Here is a 6964-nt window from a genome sequence, read left to right on the forward strand (position 1 = left end):
ATCCGTGTATAACCAAGCATCCATCATTAACCACAGACGTAAAAATTAAGGTGTCGCGACTTCCTCATCACAATGGCAGTCCAAATAAAAAAAAAGGTTTCCTATTGACAATGAATTGTGGAGAATGGCTTATTATCTATCACCAAAGAAAGTCCTGGATAAAAACACAAGAGACAAAATGAATACGCTTGTAGACTTCACAATATCTATCCCTAGACTTTTTACAGGAAATGTAAATAATTTAGATGAAGAATGGCGTAAATTGGATTTTTGCAAATCTTCCAGAAGAATGCAAGCACCTTAATGCGGAAGAATTTTATTTAAGACTTCTGGATTATGAAGATCATACAGGCCAGAAGAAATTTTATAATTTGGCACTGTTTGCTTTACAGGTCCTGGCACTAACCCACGTCGAATGCTGATGCCGAAAGGTTATTTTTCGGTTGTAGGGAACACTAAAACAAAAATACGAAATTCCCTACAGATACCTTCTCTCACTGCTCTTATTAAGATGTCTGAAGCAGTGAAGGCAGAAGGGGGGTGTATAAAATTCAAACCCAAGGAAGCTCATTTGGCAGTTTGCAGATAGTTCTATAAATAAATTGTAAATTTTATTTCGTATTGTCATTAAAACTTTAAAGATTAATAAACCAAGTGTTATTTTTCTATTTTAAAGGAAATTGGATATAAATATATTTTTTTTTACCAAAGTTACTCGTTAAAGTCTAGTTTTTCTCTAACTATTTTTAAATAGAAAAACGTGTAGAATTGCTCAGTGTAGAATAGCGACAGCACTGGTGTGGTGTGCAAAAAGAAAAAATGCCTTTCCCCATCTAATACTTCAAGTTTTTCCTAAAGATAGAGAAAGGTAAGAGATTCAACATACACAATACATGGAAACTTTAACAGAAAATGGAGGAATGAAATATAACATAGTTAAAATCTTCTTTATCTTTATGTCAGACTCAGTGCAGTGTCACTTAGCTTGGAAATGAAAATTATAGATGAATACCTTACAAATATCTAGAAATATGAATTGATCATGTCAAATTCATACCATATCTTTATGGCAGTCCCAGGCAGGCACAGCAACTTTGATATAGTTATGTCATGTTCTTAGCTTATGTGGTAAAGTTATAAACTTTTACCTTAATTTTGAATAAATGGCCAAATACACAGCAAAAAAAAAAAAAAAAAAAAGTAGAATCGCATGTATGTTTTTTTTTTTTTTTTGTAGGTTGTGACTGCTTCTTTGGTAGTTTTAAAATCTAACGGTTTTTATTGAATGATTTCTCTGTGTTATGCATGTTCTTTTACGGTCTCACTAAACGTCGACCAACGCCGACCAAACCCAAATAATGACGGCTTTTGCTCAAATGCATAATTTTATATAGAAATTAGCATGTGGTTGCATTATTTGACCAATTTTCTTTTTAAATGTGTGATTTTTCATGTAATTTGATCAAAGAGAAGTTACGTTTTTATCGTCTGCAAAATTACCTAAGTCGACCAACGCCGACCAAACCCAAACAATGACGGCTTTTGCTCAAATGCATAATTTTATATAAAAATTAGCATATGGTTACATTATTTGACCTATTTTCTTTAAAATGTGTGATTTTCATTCAATTTGATCAAAGAAAATTTACGCATTTATCCTCTGCAAAATTACCAACCACAGCTACGAATGCCGTCCGACTCACTAATAGCCGACCAACGCCGAACAAGGACGGTTTATACTCAAATGCACGATTTTGTATAAAAAAAAAAAAACCTAGCATATGGTTGCATTATTTGACTTATTTTCTTTAAAATGTGTGATTTCCATGTCATTTGATCAAAGAAATTACGTTTTTATCCTCTGCAAAATTACCAACCGCAGCTACGAATGCCGTCCGACTCACTCATAGGCGACCAAATCTCAAACAAGGACGGTTTTTGCTCAAATGCATAATTTCATATAAAAAACTAGCATATGGTTGCATTATTTTACCTATTTTCTCTAAAATGTGTGATTTCCATGTAATTTGATCAAAGAAGTTATGTTTTTATCCTCTGCAAAATTATTTTATGTATGATTGCAAATCTTGTTTGTTTGATTTTGTGACTTATTTCTTGCATGTTCATCCTTTTATTTTTGTCTATGTTTTTTACAATACAGTACCTGTCTTGCTACATATGTATATATTTTTGTTTGTTTGCTTTTGGGGTTTTCCTTTGTTCTGTTAACATCTTTTGCTTTATTTTTGCTTAATATGCATGTTATGTCTGCTTCTTTGTTTATTTTTGTTTCATATTATTATTTCTTTTAGTTTGTTTGCTATATGTTCTTTACAAGACAGTATTGCTTTGTTGCAAATAAAAGAATCTCATGTATACCAAACTTTTACTATCCTTGTTTGTATAATTTGTGTACAGATACTTGAATAAGTATACAAAGTTCAAACATAAGCACAAGCACAAAGAAGAAAAACATGATATTACAGAAATATTTAGATAAATATAACTAAAATAACCTTTTAAATTTTAACTGTTTACTCAATTTCAAATATTTAGTAATGAATGATGCATTGTGCAGAATTATTTTACCAACTTTTGATTTTATAAATATGATCATGTGTGTAAAGCATATATTAAATAGTCTTGTTTGCATGCAAAAGTCATAAAATTACTACTCATTATTTTATAAAGAGAAAGTAAAACTTTTTCGAGATGTTGATTATTTTAGCGAAAGGATCGGTTTTAAAATTTCCATAAACACTATATATAATACAAGTTAAGTATGATTTGAAAGCCGCGCTACGCACTTCCGTTTTATAGTTTGCGGCTCTGTCGATAGATGGCGCGCATTCACGCTGGATGGATGACGTTTTCTTATTAGTAAAAGATAGAAGCTTTCCCATCTTTCCTATATAGGCTTTGGGGACGAACCATCACGAAATTGTCGTTATTCAAATCGAGGTTGGAGATATGAGTACATTTGCTATCGTGTTAGCGAATTATGATGATTAACATTATATCATCTTGATACTTGGTATCTTTATAATTACTTTTGTCGATTAATTTGCAAAATTAGGTTCTTTAAGGAAGAAGGAATAAAATTCGCTCAAGAATTTTCATCGTTCAAAGACATGTACAAAGAAATAGTGAGCACTAGGAGTAAAGGCAAATTTCATGATTGACAATAACTTCCATTTATTCTAATCTGTCCACATTGTATCGCATTTTTCTTGCCAATAAGTAACGTAGTTGCTGAACTATCTGGAAATTATAGATGACGTTGCTGGAACGAAGCCTAGACGAAAGAGACTGTTGTAATTTCTTTGTGATACATTTTTTCACATTGGTTCGTTTTTGGTTTCATTTTACACAATTAGAATAATGAAAATAAAACAATGTTTTGATATTTATAAACTTATTATAAAGATTTTGTCTGCTAATTTGCAGTACATAATAGCAATTATGTATTTTTTTTCAACATTTTCCTCGTGTTTCTATTTTAAATAATAATACTAAACTCTAACAAAAATAGTCAGAATTTGATTGGTATTTGTCGCAGCGATCGACTATTATGAACTTGCTCCTGATTATGCTAATTCATCTTGCATTAAATTAGCATGTATTACCAAAATATTGATTGGGATTTTTACATGGCGACGACAACATATTCAAGTGGTGATATTAACTGGTTGAGATTTACAGTACGAGATCGTGAGTTGTTGGGAAAATCTCAGTGACGTTACTGAATGCGTGCGTTCGTGCGTCTTAGAGAATGGGAACCACATACCTTGGACCAGGGAATTTGAGGGACAAGAAATAGAGAAGGAAAGAAAACAGATAATGAAAGAAAATCCCACGACCACATTTTTTTTTGGGGGGGGGGGCATTCACTTCTAGGCTGACTGTAGAAAGGGGAGGTGAACGAAGAAAACGAAAAACACCATTTTAAAGTAATCGTTCCAGAAGAATGAAAGAGGGACGTCTTCGCGGGTGGGAAGATCTTAATCGACGACTTGACGTCATAAGCCTTCTTTTCTGTTAATCCAGTCCGTTTTCATTGAGCTCTGTACAAATGCAAAAAACAAGTAAATATTTCATATAAAAAATAATATAGAGATAAATTCCGGAGAGCTTTATTCGATGTCGACTCATGGGTTTTCAAGCGCGTAATGCAGACGACTGAAGGAAACCGCTTACTGACGATATAAGAACGTTCATTCTTATGCGCTGCGCACCTCACTTCGACATGTAAACACCACCCCCACCCCGTCAAGGTCTCTGGTTATTACTAATTATTTCAGCAGAGAGAAAAAGCGTTCCCCCAAACCGTTATTATGTAGCTGATGGCGACACTCTAAGATACATATTTTAGCACTTCATCTTCTTCATCTGTCGTTTAAAGAAATTTGAGCCAAAAACAGTTGTAATGCTTGGAAGGCACAGTAGATTTAATACTGACAAAATAGATGATTTAGTACTACCACCAAGTGAAGTCACACGCGATCAGTAGCTGTATAATTAGGATCAATATTTCAAATATCTTGAATTAAGAAAAATCTACTTTTCTAACTTGGAAATATTTCCTAAAATTCATGTTGATGAAATAAACGAATTATGTAATTTTAGTTTTTTATTTAGATAAAGTCATCGATGTATTTTTTATTTATACATATAAATATATTAAATACAGCTATATCGATGGGCTTTGTTCTAGGCCATATTGATTGAGCTGTCAAATTGCCAATTTATCATTTCTCACACACACACACACACACACACACACACACACACACACACACACACACACACACACATATATATATATATATATATATAATATATATAAATATATATATTATATATATATATATATATATATATATATATATATATATATATATATTATATATATATGTTACGTATTCGCATGTACATTAACTCACCTTTTTCTCTTGCACATGGGCCGTGATCATGGAATCACGAGTTAAAGACAAGTTCACGCCTACAATTTTCCGGATCAGGGAAAGGCAGGAGTTCAGTCTTCTCTTGTTTATTCTGCTTAGCGAACATGAGGATTTTACACGTGTTTTCAACACCAATGCTAGGCTTACTCTATGCGAGGTATGGCAGGCGTCCCCCCATGCATACCCTCGCTACATACCCCCTTGCTTATGCTTCGACTCTCCGACATCACGCATCACTTACACGCATACCAACCATCCAGGCACACTATGCAACATTCATACATGCAATTTCGCCACATTATCCCCCTCTACAAAGCTTGACGACCCGTCAGCTTTCACCTACAAACTTACAAAAGAACAAAACAAAACATTCTGTATAAAAGAAATAAAACATCACTTCTACATTTGGAAAACATTACATATACTAAGAACACTTAATCACATACAATGACATATCCAAATATCAAATAACATCAAATGGCATATCCAAAGAACACATTAATAACATCAAATGTCAATCACATAGTCCGTTAACAACGCTGGTAACTTCCTATTTCTGAGAGGTCGACCAGGTCTCTGGTCTCTCTCTCCTCCATCTTCACTTTCTTTCTCCGAGTCTTCATGTGCTACACCTTCGTCACTTTTCAGTGTCACTATCACTTTTCACATTCACGTTCAACACTAGGACTATGATCACCATCATCACAACAACTACCACTGTCACTGTCTCTCGAATCTACATCACGTTCACCCCAGGTAAATTCTTCCCTCGCCTGGGTGTTTCCATAACCGATCGACATGCACTACTTTACTTGCCCGTTTTTCTGCCAGGCATTTCTAGTCGGTAATTCACTGCGGATATCTCTTCCGTCACTTTATATGGTCCTTCACAGTCAGTCTGGAGTTTCGGTTAATTTCCAGGCTTTCTCTGTGGATTATGCAGCCATACCATATCGCCGGGATGATGTTGAACATTAACATTCTCATGGATATTCTTCGGTGGCTTTATGGATTATTCCACATTTCATTATTTGTTAATTGTTGAATCTATGTATGATAAAGATTATATATATATATGTATATATATATATATAAATATATACATATATATACATATATATATATATATATATATATATAAATATATACACACACATATATATATATATATATATATATATATATATATATAATTCTATCTATCTACATACCTTGGCTTCATCCCCCATCCATGGGAGGTAGCTAAAAACAGAGACATTTCCCATCCTCCCTCCCCCCTACACACACATCCACATCCGCTCCTCTCATCTGAGCTTGTTGCTGCGGACAAAGGGCCACATCCGTATCCCGCCCACCACATGGGTCCGATGCAGCGTGACGAGACACGGCACATCCACAGCAGGGCCGCTTCACAAATATACATAACTATATATCCAAAATAACAAATCAAATTAATTTTAGGTTGGTGCTGGTGTTGCGGTTGTTGTTTGCTCTGCTGATGGCTTTTCATCGCAGAGCATAATCTCCCCTTTTCTCTCGTGGATTCATCTAGTGGACTTAATGAAAATAATGTTTCCGGATTCTGCAATAGCCCAGGGAATCAACATGCACAAGACCAAATGTACCGAGATCATGAAAGCGATGGCAAATGTAATGAATGAAGATCTACTAAAGAAGCTTCGCATGTACAAGTTCTCGGTCATAATAGACGAAACAACGGACCTCAGTTGTACTAAAAACATGTGCTGTTCTTGTTAGATTCTTTGACTTGACCAACCGCAAAATAAACACATCCTTCTATACATTATTTAACCTATATAGCAGCAGTTCTGTCGGATCAACTGGACAAAACTTGTATGACATGTTAATGGAATCTCTCGACAATTGCAATATTCCCAAGGTCCAATTTTATAGGGTTTGCAGCAGACGGGGCATCAAACATCATGGGAGAAAATAATTCCTTAACAAGCCGCCATCAGGGAAAATTTAAAAAGGGATCA

This window comes from Oratosquilla oratoria, chromosome 12, assembly GCF_046742065.1.
Source record: "Oratosquilla oratoria isolate Oo_2021 chromosome 12, ASM4674206v1, whole genome shotgun sequence".
NCBI lineage: Eukaryota > Metazoa > Arthropoda > Malacostraca > Stomatopoda > Squillidae > Oratosquilla > Oratosquilla oratoria.